The sequence below is a fragment of the Squalius cephalus genome, assembly GCF_949319135.1.
Source record: "Squalius cephalus genome assembly, chromosome: 17".
Lineage (NCBI taxonomy): Eukaryota > Metazoa > Chordata > Actinopteri > Cypriniformes > Leuciscidae > Squalius > Squalius cephalus.
The window spans coordinates 36,131,491-36,149,132 of NC_137138.1; the positions used below are offsets into that span (position 1 = coordinate 36,131,491).

General features: G+C 39.4%; 1 pseudogene across 1 annotated transcript; it reads left to right on the forward strand.

Annotated features, from left to right (window-relative positions):
• The first annotated feature begins 285 nt into the window (after positions 1 to 285).
• Positions 286 to 10,718, forward strand: LOC307174522 (large ribosomal subunit protein eL24-like; annotated as a pseudogene). Its single transcript, XR_013824110.1, has 3 exons — positions 286 to 452; positions 10,310 to 10,373; positions 10,616 to 10,718. The product of XR_013824110.1 is annotated as a large ribosomal subunit protein eL24-like (transcript).
• Positions 10,719 to 17,642: the final 6,924 nt, after the last annotated feature.

The following is a 17,642-nucleotide window of genomic DNA, read 5'->3' on the forward strand; positions in this document are numbered from 1 at the left end:
TTACATTTTCACTTGTGTAGAGTGTAAACAAATTCTGAAGTGAAATCTGTGTTGTGTGGCTCAAACTAATTTTTTTGATGTGCACCACAACTCTGTAGAGCAAGTGGAAAGGGGTGTCCCCCTAATACAGCAAAAAACTGGTTTGGGCTGAAGTGTCCTTGTAATACACAAAAACCCGTATGTGTGTGTGAGTGTGAGTGTGTGTGTGTGTGTGTATTTGCCCTGTCAGGAAGAGGTGTCTAATGTTCACGTGTGTGTGTTTGCCCTGTCAGGAAGAGGTGTCTAATGTTCACGTGTGTGTGTTTGCCCTGTCAGGAAGAGGTGTCTAAGAAGCACACGCGGCGCGCGGTGAAGTTCCAGCGGGCGATCACCGGTGCGTCTCTGGCTGAGATCCTGGCCAAGAGGAACCAGAAGCCTGAAGTGCGTAAAGCTCAGCAAGAGCAAGCGATCAGGTGACGACCCTCACGATTCACACACACTCATGATCTATGATTAGGGATGCACCGATCCACATTTTTCACTTCCGATCCGATCCCGATACCTGAATTTGGATATCGGTGCGGATGCGGTCCGGCAATGCGTTCCAGGAGCGGTGCGTATACAGCAGCGCAGCGATCGTTTCAGCACCGAGTCTATTTCTGCTGTGCTGCTCGCGCTGAATTAAAGTGACAGCGCTGGTTCGTGGTCAAAGTGAACACAGATTGACATGAAAATATAATAATCATTATCTCACCATAAATGCATTTGATTAAATAAAATGTAGTAATCTCACCATAAATGTATTTTTGGACTTGCAGACTTGGAGGAGTTCCGTTTTCACGCACACACACGCCTTGTTTAAATACATTTACATTTATATATATATATATATATATATATATATATATATAGAGAGAGAGAGAGAGAGAGAGAGAGAGAGAGAGAGAGGTATACACTATTAATAATGAGCAAAACTTGGCCACTAAATATTTAATATTCAATTATTTTAATGATCACAATTAAAGTTTTATTATTTTTTTATATTATTATTTTTTATATCACTATTATAATTTTATATTTTATTAAATTGAAGAAGCGCAACATTCAGCATTCAATCAAATATTATAAAAGACTTATTATTAATAATAATGTTATTTCAACATAATATCTCGTTATTTCGACATAATATGTGTGTGCGTGCAACAAGCAGGATGTGCATTTGTAAATCCGGTGGCGCTTGCATCCTATAGAGAGAAATGCACATCATGGATTACATAATCAGAGAGTAGCCTATTTCTTTTAGTTTTGAATTATTTCGTTTAAAGACATTTCAAGCTTTGTGTATTTGATTTATTTCTCATGTCTGTGTGAGGCATACACTGAGTTTCAGTTAAGTTAGGATGAGATGCGCTCCACTTAGCGTGCAGTGCAAGTGACCGCGCGGGCGCCTCCATGATTATAGACCTGCTATATTTGCTTCTTATTTATTTGATTTATTTGAAAATTTGATTAAAATTAAGATACAATTTATCCAAAACGAAATTCACTTTATAGAAAGACTTTCTACAAAACAAAACTTAATGAAGTGGTCAAAATCATGTCTGACCCACTCCATGTCTAGGCTACATATACTTTTCATAATCAACATGGAAAAAAACCAAACATTATAATATTTTAACAAATATGAAACAAAATGCGTTTTTTATAATGGCTAACATATAGTAGCCCTACAGACTCTCTATTTGTACAAATTGTTGCACATTCATTTAATTCAAAATTTTGCACACACAAGTTGAAAGGCATTTGTTCAAATCAAGTTCACGGATAATTGTGCGTGCATTTATTCATCATTATGATACTAAAATCCTAACGAAGTAGGCTATGATACAAAAATCAGATGAGCCCAGAATATGAACCTACACTTTAAGCATTTTCTACTCATAGAAAACCATTATAAGAACGCTTAACGTGGCTTAACGCAGATTAGAATGCCCCCCCCCCCCCCCCCCCCTACGAGTTATTCGAAATAACGAGATAGTATGTCGAAATAACGACTTCTTATGTAGAAATAACAAGGTATTATGTTGAAATAACGACTTAATATCTCCAACAAGATACATTTTTTTTTCTTTTTTTTCTTCAAAATGCGGTTCAGGGCTTCCATAGAATACAGCCTGAATATAATTGCTTATTTTTGGGGGTGCTATCCTGGTGCTTTGGTCTTTCTTGGGGGTGCTGAAGCACCTGCTAGCTCCTCCCTAGCGCCGCCCATGCAAGAGAGTACTGGCACCTGTTTTTCCCCACTTCAAGCTCTGGTTATTATTATCATTATTGTTTATTTTATATGATGCTGAAATAAACAGGCAAGTATGATATGTACGTATGTATGCATGTATGCCCCAAAAGGCAACTTGAGGTAAGTATAAGGTCAGAAAAGGAAGTCAGAAAAAACAGGAAATCCTGTTAACAGGAAAAATCCCATTCTGAAAACAAATATAAAATATGTATATAATATATTGTGTGTGTATATATATATATATATATATATATATATATATATATATATATATATATATAATAACTGTAAGGCTTTCAAATTGATTGTCATGTCAATATTTATTACATTCCCAAAATGTCAAATACTTCAGTCTTGAAATATAAGAAAAGTGCAAGTGTAAACATCTTACACACACACACATTATCTGAAGGGTGATCCTCGCTCAGATGCGGTAACTCTCTCGGGTTAATGCTTGATCAAAATCTTGCAAACAGACAAGCGGATTTGGCATCAGACGTGCGTCAATTTCGCTTCAAACTTTTGCTATTTGCGCGCGTCAATTTCGTTTTGGACGCGCGAATGGATTCAAAATATTCAAGCGTCCAACTAGACGCGGTAGACCAGAATTTTACGCGCTATTCGCGTTCGGTGTGAACGCACAGTAACGTGGTGCTTTTTTAAATGTTTGATTGCGTTCGTTGTTTTGTACGACGCGAGGGAGCTTCAAACAGCTCTGAATTGTGGCTTTGCAAACATTGTATTTTGCTGTCTTGCTCTGTGGTGTTTCCAGTGTATTTCGATTTCCACACAGCAGTCATGTTGGCTAGTCGCAAACTGCGGAGTGGATTTCCTGAGCGGGGGTGTGTCTCTTAACTGTCTCATAATGTGTCTCATAACTCTGTGTCTCATTGAGCCGCGCCTCCGTTCGGGAAATCCATTCCACAGTTTGCAGCCAGCTAGCAGACTAGCCGGTGGGAATCACTTTTGGAGTCATTTCAGCAGACATCTTAAAGCGCAGACATGACTCATGGATATCGGATATCTCTGCAGGTTGGATCGAGAAAATCCGATACGTGAATTACGCTGGTATCGGTCCCGATACCGTATCGCATCGGCCCCATCCCTATCTATGATTGAACCTTAATTTGGTCTGACTGCAGTTTTGCACGTTCATTGCTCTTACAAACATGTACTGTATGTTGACCGGTCAAAATTAATGGTCAAATAAATATTGTAAGAAGAGCTTGAGGTGTGCTGGGATTAGGGATGCGGCTGGTTAATCGGTGTGACAGCGCATTTTGCTTTCGACTTGGTGGCAATTCGGGGACGTCAGTTGCTTGAATGATGGGATTTGGTGCTGGAGGGGCCCATGTAATATTCTGAAAATGAGGCAGGCATCTTGAAACTGTAAGAAACTCTCAAAATCAGTCAAGGGTTAGTTATCAGTCAAGTTAACTTTTACTTTATTTACCCAACAAACATAAGGATATACTGATAATGCATTTTTACTTCTTGCGTACTCAATCTATGGCAAATTGTTGTGAAGGAAGACAAGCATGTGAAGTTTATCTGGTTTCAAACTGAAGCCAAACACTGTCTGAAGGTTTCCTGAAGAACTGAAAAGCTCTTAAACCTGTTGCACCGGCGCCAGTAAAGGCATGCAGAGAGCAGATTTAAACAAAAAAATCAAGTGCAAATACAAAAATAAGATTTGTAAAGAAAACTGGGTTCTTAATAATCACCCTTTATTAAATATAGGATCATAGAAACCCCCTGTTAACAGGTTAATGTCACGTTTCCCATTCCATGACTAGTAAAATAATAGCAATTTACTCTCTGTGAAGTGGCGTAATCCGCAGGGTAATGGACACGGAGATGGGGAAAGGGTTGATGGCTACACATTCTGTCTCGGACAACTCCAGGTATCGCACACCAGACGCGCACTTGCTCAGTTTATGGCCAGCAATATTCTTATGTTTAAGGACATTATGAAATTGAGATAATGTCTGTACTATGTTATGATTGTACTGTACAATTAAATACAATAGTTGCTGAGTGTGTGATCTGAACACTTTACCTCAGAGCGTCCGTTAACTGAATGAATTGAGAATCTCACCTGAAAATCCGATAACATCAGCAGTTTTCATTCAGTCATCTGATTTCTAGGGCTGCTCGATTATGGAAAAAATCATAATCACGATTATTTTGGTCAGTATTGAAATCACAAGTATGTAACACGATTATTTCACATGACTTTGGGAACGTGTTGCATTTATTAAAAAGACACGGTAACACTTTACAATAATGTTAATTAGTTAACAATGTATTAACTAACATGAACTAACAATGAGAAATGCATTTGTTACAGTATTTTTTAATGTTAGTTAATAAAAATACAGCTGTTCATTGTTTGTTCATGTTAGTTTACAGTGCATTAACTAATGTAAACAAGTACAACCTTTCATTTTAATAACGTATTAGTAAATGGTGAAATTAATATTAACTAAGATTAATAAATGCTGTAGAAGTATTGTTCATTATTAGTTAATGTTAAATAAGGTAGTTAACTAATGCTAATTAATGATGAACCTTATTGTAAAGTGTTACCAAAGACACCGTTCAACAATTCTTAAAAAATCTAAATTTGAACATTGTGCTTTTTGAACTATTAAAATGAATAATATAACAGATAATAGGCCTACTTCAATGAGTATTTTAATCATTCCCGCAGATCTACCACTTATGCGGGAAATTACCCCACAAACATTGATTCATTTTAGCATGTAGATTGTATGAGTAGCCTAAATTAATCCACGCAGATTATAAAATCAAATCAATAATTTTAAAACTTTCTCCAAGACGCAATTTCACAAACCGCGTGAGTGTTCAGCGGCGCCGCGTCTTCTCTCTCTCTCTCTGTCTCTCTCTCTGTCTCTCTGTCTCTCGAAATGCGTTGGAAATTAACATTAACAAAGATCAATAAATTATGTAAAAGTGCAATTCATTATTAATTCAGGTAAACTAATGTAGTTAAATAATGTATAAACCTTATTTTAAAGTGTTACCGAAATTACAACTGGAAAATTTGCGAGATGTCTGAACGAAGGGATTAGGGGACTGTCCGAGGTGCTGAAATAAAAACTGTTTTCTCTAAAAAAAGTCTGTTTTCTCTCTTTCCTCTTTTTCTTCTTCTTTTTTAACCAAAATGATAACTATTGGATTATAATAATTCCCCAATTATAATCCTCTCCTCTGTCAATTTTGCCATCGATAATTCCATGTTGTTTTGCTTGGGTTTAATGATAATACAAGAGTCCTTACAGACTCGAGCAATGAAGCATTCGACGTGCGATAGGAGAACACTATAGGGAACGAGCACGTTCTTTTCGCCTGTTTGGACACTTCACACACGTTTGCACTGCCTGTTTGGTTTACCTGTTTACACGTTCATAACGTGCGCTTTGTCCTGCTCAAAACACACGTTTTCGACGCCCATTTTTGTTACGATAAACGCGCGTCAAAAACATGCGTTTTCCGTGACCACAAAGCGCACGTTAAGAACGCTCTTGACGTGTCAGTGTGCAATCAGACGCCTGACCAGGCGTTTATGAACACTTTGGCTTGCCATAGAAACTACACTTTCGCGTTTAGGAGTCGGGACATGACGGAATTGTCAGTTGCACAATCGGGCCATTATTGCATCGTAACTAAAGTTTATCGTTTTCACTTCTTTTAAGTCTTATCAGTTTAAACATTCAAGCTAGAGTTTATGGCATCGGGAGGGGCGGATGTGCGCGTGTCATTCAGAAAACAAGACAAAATTAGAGCGTTCTTTCAAAACAGAACATGGCAAAATAATAGTTTTTACTCGATTGTAGGCTACTATTTTGGTGATCGTTGGGAGCCTAAATCGAAATCGAAATTCAATTAATTGCACAGCCCTACTGATATCTGTGAATAAATGTCAAATAAAATGTATATTGCAGCACAGGGTGAAGTCATTCACGATGATTTGAGACAAATATAATGTAAATTTGATATAAAACTATGTAAATGGCGCTCTGTGTGAGGATTTTGAACGCGCTCCTGAGCCGTAGCTGGGCGCCGCGGACAGAGCCGAATGAATGCACCGCCGGTGTGTGATCACTCAGAGAGAATAGTGTGTTCGAATCTTAAAGACATGCCGCTGCGCTTCTCGTCCGGTGGGCGACCCCCTTTAAGGTGCTGTTTTCTTTGAAGCCGAAGAACTCCACACTGAAGAGCTTACTTGTTTCGGCTGTGGACAGTGTTTCACTCCAGCTGCGCGGGCGTTGCGTCATTCGACAGGTGTCCGCGGGTGCGATACTGCCACCTGAGAGGTCAACCAGGCACTGGCGCTGGAGGATCTACGGGTCATGTTATCATAAGAGTGCTATTCATTTTAAACATTGTGTTTATCGCCAATACCGGTATATTGTCACACTCCAAATGAACACGATGTCGATATTTCATGCTTTGAATATCACGATTGTCGTCCACACCGGTATATTGCGACACCCCTAGTCTGAAGTCAGCCAGGTTGTCTCTGATGGTATTACCCAGCAAACATTGGTCCGACGGCAACGTCGTGTCCCTGGCCAAAAATAGTCGCGGTATGACGGCATAAATCGGTAAAAATATGTAACACAGAACATTTCCTAAAAATGCATTCAGATACATTTGTACATGTCTACAGTTCTCTGGGGTTGCATGTATAATTGTTATTTTGACTTTTAGCTACGTGTAGTTCAATATAGTGTATCGGGTGAGAGGACGTCACCTGGCGACGTCTTTTACACGTGCATTTATAGTCCATCATGACCCTCCATCATGGAATCCTTGTGAAATATGCAAAAGCTGTGCTTAATCCTTGCATGGTTAATACTGCAAAAATTAATTTAATTGCCCAAGTAGTTTTTAAGAGGTTGTGAAGACGTCCACTGACGTCCTTTACACGTCAAGGCTGTGAATAGACGTCCACTGATGTCTTTTACACGTCTAGTCAAGCAAGACAGAAAAAAAACAGGAATTATCTTTATGAAATACACGAATTGTATACAAAGTAAATATATTTACTTTATCTTGTTTAAATAAATTATAATCACACAGTTCCTATGTGGTTAAGTGAATGCAAAGCCTCTGCATTCTAGTCATTATTTCAACCTAGCCTACCTGATACGTTGTGTGGTTTTTTTTATGGAATGTATGCATATACATGTAAAACAGAAATATATCTGGTCACCATTTATGTCTGAGTTGGATGTAATTGCCAAAACTGTGCTGCCAAGATGTAACAAAAGATCTCCCGACATTACCAAATCCCGCGATAGGTTAGATTATCTCACGAGATGTTAACGCGTTTTCCCCATAGACTCACTCCGGAGAACACTGAAGTTTGAACAACCACGGAGAGAGGAGGAATTGAGGCCCATATTATTAGAAATCTACTGTTGGGTACGTACATTTTGTATTATTAGATTCACGTGCTAGAGTTTTACTTGTTTGACATGAATGAACCGAAAGAAATGATGCCCACATTGTCAACTGAAATTGGCTAACTGAGTTTGGCTAAAATTAGCTAGTAGGCTAAAAGTTACTTTGAACTTATACAACGGTATACCATAGTATAAAGTATGTTTAATGATACAGTCAAAGTTATTACTGTAAATTATTAATGTAGCCTTTTGAGAGTTTCTTTCAGAAAGTAAATTATCTGAAGTAGAATGAAATTAGCTGGATTTGAACATGTATGTTTTCAGTAGCAGCTTTAAAAATATTTTGTAATTTTAGAATTGCTAAACATGTCTATTCAGGGGACATCACAGCCCACCTGTCTTTATCAGAAATGTCCTGTTCACTTTCTCACTGTTACACACCTAGTTAAGGCTCTTTCTCAAGGGCACCACAGTGGTATTGAAGAGGCAGGGGACAAATGCTGTTTTGAATTTAGCTGAAGACCATAAAAATATTTTGAAAATAAGTGCATGTCATTTACCTCAAATTTTAAATTTTCATTTATTTTAAAAAGAAATATATTCTCTTCCCTTAGATGCTGTGAAGAGGTGGAGCCCACATGCTACAGACACTGAAATTGATGTAGCAATGGCAGAACACCTGAAACACGCTCCAGGATGAGTGGGGGTGGTGGATACAAAAATGAGCCAAACAATGTGTTTAAGGGATAGTTCACCCAAAAATGAAAATTGTCATCATTTACTCAACCTCATGTTTCAAACCTGTATTCTATGCTAAACACAAAGATATTTAGAAGAATGTTTGTAACCAAGCAGATGTCGCTTCCCATTAATAATCATTTTTTCTCCAATAATGGTAGTCAGTGGATGCTCTATTTGCTTGGTTACAAACATTCTTCAAAATATCTTCTTTTGTGTTCAGCAGAAGAAAGAAACTCATACAGGTTTGGAATTTGGTGAGTAAATTACATAATTTTCATTTTTGGGTGAACTATCTTTATATAATAATTCAGTATTTTGCTATTGGTATTTAGTTTGGTTAACAAATCGAGAGCTTAGAATTATAAGGTTCTATCTCCGTTTATTGTAGTTTATTGAGGATCAAAGTTTTTAAACTCGGTTTATGTTTTGTGAGATGGAACCTTTTATTTTATTAATAACTACTAACAAAATATTTTTTTTTACAAAAATAACACCACACAGGCATTAATAAACACCTAATGAATCAGATTGTCAAAAACTCAATTTCGACCAAAAGTGGAGATAGAACCTTATAATTCTAAGCTCACGAAATGTTAAACATATAAAAAATAAAGAGAAATTTTGGCTGTTCAAGATCAATAAAATGTTGTGCTTAATCAGAACATGCTTCTTTTTTGCTTATGTCCACAAATAATGTGTTATTGTTTTTGATGTACACGTGATTAAAACGTTTTATTGACGTTCAGGTCTGACTGGACCAATTTTGGACCTTTTTAGAACCTTTGTCAAGATGTGTAGGCTAAACCTCAAGACTTGATTGTCTTTCACGATGTTACACAATAGGTGTGTGATTATTTTATATGCAGGCTTATACACTTAAATTATGCAGCAACACATTTAAACACATATGACGACGCATTTAGACGTCCAGGGACGCGCAGAAGAGACGTGGAATTCACGGCCAGAAAAGACGTGGAATTCACGGCCAGAAAAGACGTGGAATTCACGGCCAGAAAAGACGTGGAATTCACGGCCAGAAAAGACGTCGGTTCAACTTCCATTTTGGAACTATTTTTCAACCATGACGGGACGTCTCGGACGGACGTCTTTTCAACGGTCATTAAACGTCCAAATGTTTGCTGGGTAGCCACCCAAGCAGAACATGCTTTTTAAGTTAAATTAGTCTAAAATAATGGCGAGGTATTTAAAATTGGACCCAACCATGAGCTTTTCTCCTGCTGTACACTCGTGGACCTCTCAGAGAAGAACACGCAGACTGTTCTGTTAATGTTAAGATGCAGATCTGACATTTCTAGCCAGTCAGAAACGCGCACCAGTGCTTCCGCTAGTTTAGGTGCAGCCTGTTGTCTGTTCTCAGTATGCAGATAAAATTATTTAAAAAGATGAAAGCGATGCGAGGGTGCCACAGGGGGGCGATGGTGTAACCGGTGTAACGGCTCTGAGCTTTTGTTGCAATTAATTAAATGCTTCAAATTTCCCCTAAAGATGTTGATTTTGTGGTTACGGACCCATTGTGTGGCTCTGCATGAGCCTATTAGTGACTGTTAGTGTTTCAGACTCTAGACTTCAGATCTCGAAGCTTTAGTGCTCAATCCCGATTAACTGCTCGGATCTGGTTCTCTGGGTATCACTGCTGATTCACATTGCCAATATTAGATTCCAGTGTGAACAGATTGTCCTGAACTGACTCGCACACACAGTCATGTGGAAGTGAACAGAGGACAGTAAAGTGTGTGTATAGTGCGAGTCTATAAGCTGAGCTCTTTCTCACACGGCTGTGACTGAGAGCTAAGCTGAGTGTTCCTCTTCTCACTGTGATCTCGATCTGATGTTTCAGGGCGGCTAAAGAGGCCAAGAAGGCCAAGCAAGCGACGAAGAAGCCGTCGGCTCAGAGCACCAAGGTGAGATCCTCCTTCTCCAGTCTTCAGCTCAGAGACACCTGGTCATGTGATCATGTTTTGCCCCTTGAGGCGTTGCAGTGTGACTGATTCTGTCGCGTCTGTGTCGTGAGGTGGCAAAGAGCAGAAGGGCTGTGTCTACACCTGGTGCTCAGTGTCATTTATAGTCCTACACTTTATTACGATCTACACTACTGACTGTGAGTCCTCTTCATGTCGTCAGTAACGTGTTGTCTTGTGTTCAGGCCCCGGCCGAAGCAGAAGATCGCCAAGCCCATGAAGGTCAACGCTCCTCGCGTCGGTGGCAAGCGCTAAACTCATGTTTCGCTGTGTGTGTGTGCTAATAAAGGTTTCCCATCAACTCGAGTCTCCTGGAATTGATTTCAGTGATGTTCAGTGATCGTGACATTAACTCCACACAATGCTATTGATGGTTTGTTGATTTTAAAAATGAAAACTGATGCTCGTTAATTATATTTTGCAGAACCCTTTCATATCAGTAACATGTTTCAGTCTTTGACTTGAAGTGAGTGTGTGTTCTTACACAGCTCAGGGACATCAAGCATTAAATGTGTGGTTGGTTTTTGATAAATCTTGAGTTGTAACCCTTCTATCAATCTTGCCCAGTGCGCTCGTCTAACCCGTTCTGCAAACACCAGTGGGACGTGTTCGAGCTACTGACGCCATGTTGGGTTAGTGGTTTGAGAATCAGATGAGGAGGGCAAATGGCTGAATTCAGTCTTGAGTTCTGCTAGTTTCCCGCACTGCTGAATGCTAATAGACTTGTGGCCTGTCGCTACCCAGGTAAGTGTGAGATTAGTCGAGCAACCTTTTCTATTGTAGGCTCTAGAAGGTGGATTGGTGTTTAACGGTGGTAACGTGCGCTACACGGTTAACCTCAGGAGCAGGATTACTCTGGGTTAGAGGTTAGAGATTGCAAACCGAACTGGACCAATCAGCTGCGAGTGAAGGGAAGCCACGCCCCTTGTGTCTCTTGCTCCAAATTAAATCAGTTTATAATAAATTGAGACAAAATTTGCTCATCATTTGCTGCTAATTTATTATATATTATAATTTTAATTCATATGTTATAATCATAGACTATTGACAATATCAAACTTTGCTTTTAAATTAATAAGACAAGTATTCATATATATCGCTTTTAAACGGGTATTCATTTGAGCTCTTTGTGACTCTATATTAGGCCTATTTTTTTTTATTTTATGCACATGCGTTGATGCTGTTAGATATTTTCTTTTAGTTTTTTGCCCCAAAGTCAAGTCACCTTTATTTAGTTAAGAAAATGTAATGAATTTTTAACCCTAACCCGATATAATATCAACATTGGCTTACAACTGTAATGAAAACTTTAATCAACCAAACTATAAAATATTTCCACAAACCTTTACGTCTGTAGTTTTTTTCTGATTTCAACAAATAGTACAAATAATGAATGTACATTAAGGGATATAGCTTATGTTAGTCAGTTGGGCTGAGCCGTGAAGACTTCGGATGACGCTAACACTGAATCAACACACCAATGCTAGACTTTCTAAGTATACATTAATTCAATGAGCTCATTGTTTCTCCATTAAATTACTACATTGTTTAAATTAATACATTTTTAGCTAACTGTGATTTTGTACATTTCTAAAATACATAACTAAGACAGTTCCCTCTGACAACAGATCACTGTAAACTAATGTGGACTTTCTGTAAAGCTGCTTTGAAACGATGCATGTATTGTGAAAAGTGCTATAGCCTACAACAAATAAACATGAGTTGAATTTAATTAAATGTCTTTGCCATTCAAAAATTTAGGAACCGAAATGTCATATATATATATATACTCTGTTGGAGCTACATTAGTTTGCTTTCAGTAGTGGTAATTTTGTTAATTGATTTGTTTACTATTATAATTTTGCTCACATTAGTAATATATATTTTGGTAATATTCTTTTGTTGTTTGTTTAGTTAATTGTTTTATTTATATGTTTAGTCTTTATTTTTTGGTTAGTTTACTAACTACAATGTTTGATTTAGACACCTGAGGGCAGTAGTGGGCGCAGGTAAAGGTGAATATAGGTAGGAAGTGGGAGTTGATCTGTAGCACCTGGGTGATGGGCATATGGTTTTTTACCAGCGTGAGAGATGATGTATTGTTTTGCTCAGTTGGAAAAATAAATCAGCCACAACTTTGAATCAGCCTGGAATTGGACTCCTTTCTTGCCTGCGTGCATCACCTGCCCAGGGTGCTATAAAGGTTGTCGTTTGAAGTTTGATTTAAGTTTTTTTTTTTTTTTTTGACAAACGGCCACTACAAGTAAAAAACCCGTCCATTGATTAAAGAAAGAAGAAGAACTTTCCTTGGAATTCGCTTCGGATATTATTGGGATACCCGATGGAAAATCAGCATGGATTGTTTTATTCACCATTCATGGATTATCTGCTGGCATGAGACAGAGGCCTGGCCCGAGCTAAGAAATCTCCAGTTGGTATGTACTGCTAGAAATGCCGTATAGGAAAACGGTTTCATGAAAAGTTACATGAACTTAAAACTTGGACTGCTTTCTTTTCTGTGCGCTTTGTTGAACTATCAACGCACCGGGTGGCCTACATTCATAAAAAAGTAAAGCCAGCGCAGTGTGCGCTTGTGTGGATGAAGAGGTTTGTTGGTATAGAACAAAGTTGTTTCAATAAACGTTGCCATCTTTGCTAATCTTGTTGCCCGATTGTGAACATTCACTGATATTATCAACAATTTGGCTATACGTTTGCAGCAAAATGACAGATGTGGAGAGGCCGGAATCAAAGCGGTCAATTAAATTGACTTCTAAAGGAATGTGCTTTTGCATACAAACTTGTCAAGAAAAACGCACTGCAAAAACTAACCAGGCTAAAAAGCTTATGGATAAAATCCGTGCCCTAATAGAATTATGTTTAATTATTATCTTTGTTCATTAAGTGTTATGAAGAAGCACTTGATATTCATGAAACATTTATGGAATTGCCTCTACCAGAAGATAAAATACTCACCACTAAAACTAAAAACTTTGAGGAGAAAATGAAATCATGTCATGCATTTATTGAAGATGTGAAGGAGTGGCTGTCTAAAGCTGGTTATCCATACTCACCGCCAAAAGAACCTATCGACGCAGGATGCGTTGATGATGGAATACAACCTGAAGACAGTATTTCTAACGTCTTAAGTGTAAGAGAAAGTTCTGTAAAATCACGTGCCACCGGCATATCAAAGACTTCTGCAACATCCGCGGCGCGCATTAATGCGGAGGCCGAGAGAGCAGCTCTTCTTAAACGCTCCGAAGCTTTAAAAAGGAAACATCATATAGAAGCGCAGGAGGAAAGGCTTCGTAGAGAAAAAGAGCAATTGGCGCTTGAAACAGATTTGGCAGCTTCAACGGCAAGGCTTCAGGTTTTAGAAATGAACTCATCACAGCGTGGTTCAAGACGATCTGATGGAATGAACTCTTATTTGGAGAGGAGCAAAGCTCAAAGATCCATCGGTTTAGATCCTCTTGCCAAAGCTTTTGTTCCACCTGAAAATGATGTTCTTGCTGTACCTGATCCTGCATCAGTTGTTAGGCCAAGACAAGGATTTGCTGAACGAATGTATGGAAGGCCGTTTGGGCCAGAAGCTCCATATCAAGAAGTACAGACTGCAAATGGACGTCAAATGGGACATATATTAAATTTTCAAACTCAAAGCGGTAACAACCAAAATGACATGGTGGGCATTATGCAAAAACAAAACGAAATCACTGCAATGTTGGTTCAGCAAAATATATCCTCTGTTCTTCCTCCAAGAAATCTGCAAATTTTTGATGGAGACCCTCTTCAGTATAAATCCTTCATTAAAGCTTTTGAAAATGTAGTGGAGAAGAAAACGAATAATCCCAGCGACTGTTTGCATTTCCTTGAACAATACACTAGAGGGCAGCCAAAGGATCTCGTGCATAGTTGTCAACATATACCTCCAGATCAAGGCTATCACAGAGCCAAGAGTCTTCTTGCTCAGCATTTTGGAGATGAATATAAAATTGCATCTGCTTACATGGAAAAAATATCTAACTGGACACCCGTTAAAGGTGAAGATGTAAAGGGATTACAATCATTCTCTCTGTTTCTCCGAGGATGTTCAAACCTAACAGAACAAGTAATGTATATGAGGGAACTGGACTTACCATCTAACATGCGGAGTATCATTTTAAAACTTCCTTACAAACTAAGAGAAAAATGGAGGAACGTTGCATGTGACTTGCAAGAAAGAAGTGGACAGAGAGTTACATTCATTGATCTTGTAAATTTTATTGAGAGACAAGTGAAAATTGCTTTAGATCCAGTTTTTGGAAACATTCAAGATCCTCAACATCCTAACGTGAAGGCCTCCTGTAGCAGCCAGCTACGACAAAGAAGGAAGGGAAGCAGCTACGTTACGAATGTCACTCCTGTGAGGGAAGAAGCTATGGTACGGCCTGCAGAACATAGCACCCCCTCCACTCATTGCTGTCTTTTCTGCCTGCAGAGAAACCACACACTAGGTCAGTGTTCACAGTTTAAAGCCAAGACACACCGGGACAAGATCAACTTCGTTAAGGACAAGGGTATTTGTTTTGGTTGCCTGAAGGTAGGCCATACAAGCAAGGACTGTAGGAGTCGATTGGATTGCCATGTATGTTATCAGAAACACCCCGGGGTCCTTCATATAGAAAGACAGGATAAAGGCACATCTGTAGAACAAGCCAAACATCCTGTGAGCCTTCCAAGTGATTCAACTGTAACCTTTCAGACGTGTGGCCATATTGGGGCCGGTGTGGAAGATGATTCAACCTTCTCTATTGTTGCAGTAAAGGTCAGAAGTAATAAGATCATGCAGACATATGCTTTCCTGGATCCTGGCAGTTCCGGCACATTCTGTACAGAAACCATGGCGAAAAGGTTAAATTTGCGAGGTAAGAAGACAAGCATTTTGTTGAGAACAATGGGCCAACGAAAGGTTGTGAATGCTCATGTTTTGTCAGGTCTTGAAGTGTCTGGCATGGGTGCTGAAGATTTTATAGAGCTTCCTGATGTTTTGACTCAAAGAACTATACCTATGTCTACACTTAATATTCCACGACAAGCAGATATTGATCCATGGCCGTATTTGAAGGATGTAATACTCCATGATATTCATGCAAATGTAGATCTGCTTATTGGAACTGACGCCCCTAAGGTTTTGGAGCCGTGGGAAGTAATAAAATAGCCTAGATGAGGGCCCATACGCTGTCAGAACCAGGGTTGGCTGGGTCATTAATGGTCCTCTTCATGGTGGAAGCTGTAGAGGTAAGAGTGGCTATTCTGCTGTGACAGCAAATCGCATCTCTGTTGAACACCTGCAAGAAATGCTTGTTAAGCAGTATCACCATGACTTTAATGAAAAATCATCAGAAGAGCAGATTGAAATGTCCAGAGAAGATATTAAGTTCATGGATATTGTCAGTAGCACAGCAAAACTAATTGGAGGTCATTACTGCATTGACTTGCCATTCAGAAAGGAAAATGTAACCCTGCCAGACAATCGTTATATAGCAGAGCAGCGCTTATGTAGCCTGAAAAGAAAGTTTGACAGGAACAGTGTTTTTAAGGAGGAATATATCACGTTCCTAAATGAAATAACACAGCGACATGCTGAGCCAGTTCCTCTTGACCAGCTGACACAGAGCAATGGGAAAGTGTGGTATATCCCTCACCACGGGGTGTATCATCCTCAGAAGGGCAAGTTAAGAGTTGTTTTTGACTGTGCAGCCTCCTACAAAGGAACATCGCTCAATAGTCAGCTTTTGCAAGGCCCCGATCTCACCAACAGCCTCATTGGAGTTTTAGTCCGATTTAGGCAGGAGCCTATTGCAATAGTGGCTGATATCCAATCTATGTTTCACCAGGTTCATGTCTCAAATAAGCACGTTAACTTTCTCCGCTTCCTCTGGTGGCCAGATGGTGACACTGCACAGGCTTCGCAGGAATACCGCATGAAGGTACATCTATTTGGAGCTGCATCATCGCCAAGCTGTGCCAATTATGCCTTGAGGAAAACTGCAGATGACAACGCAGAACACTTCCCTCCAGAGGTTGTGAGTACAGGGAAAAACAATTTTTATGTCGATGATTGCCTCCGTTCAATGGCCTCAGAAGAGGAAGCTAGGAAAATGATCCAGGATTTAACTGCACTTTGTCAGAAAGGAGGATTCACTCTGTCAAAGTGGGTCAGCAATAGTCGTGCAGTGTTGCGCTCTGTCAGTGAAGGCCACAGAGCAAAAGACATGATGGAGCTGGATTTGGATACAGATCAACTTCCTGTTGAATGTACATTAGGACGACAGTGGTACGTTGAGACTGACCAATTTGGATTTAAGGCCTCAGCACAAGAGCAACCACAGATGAGAAGAGGAATTCTTTCGGTGGTCAGCTCCCTCTATGACCCATTGGGCTTCCTTGCTCCATTCAGCATGGTGGCTAAGTTGTTACTGCAGGAACTCTGTAAAAGAAATCTTGGATGGGACGAAGATATTCCCCATGTTCTCGCTAAGCAATGGGCTGGCTGGTTGGAAGATCTCCACAAGGTGGCAAAGTTCAAGATTGACCGTTGCATTAAGCCTAATGACTTTGGCAACCCTGTCACTGTACAACTTCTCCACTTCTCTGACGCCAGTGAGGTTGGGTATGGAGCTGTCTCTTACTTAAGACTGGAAAGGGATAATAAAGTGCATGTTGCATTTATGATGGGGAAGGCCAGAGTTGCTCCGCTGAAGCAGACAACAATTCCTCGCCTGGAGCTAACAGCTGCAGTCCTCGCTGTTAAAGTAGACCGCAGAAGGAGTTGCAACTTAGGCTGGAGAAGTCAGTTGTCTGTGACTACATAAAATAATTCAGTGTAACTTTGCAGAAGATTTTTATTAGGCTATGGTAGGGTGATGTTACAGTGGAAAGTAACGTTACCCCATCAGACTGTCCTATGAAATAAACGGGCAGGATGATTTTACAGTGCAAAATACCCCATCAGATTGTCCTACCAGTATGAAATAAACAGTTGGGATGATTTTACAGTGCAAAATACCCCATCAGATTGTCCTACCAGTATGAAATAAACAGTTGGGATGATTTTACAGTGCAAAATACCCCATCAGATTGTCCTACCAGTATGAAATAAACGGGCAGGATGATTTTACAGTGCAAAATACCCCATCAGATTGTCCTACCAGTATGAAATAAATG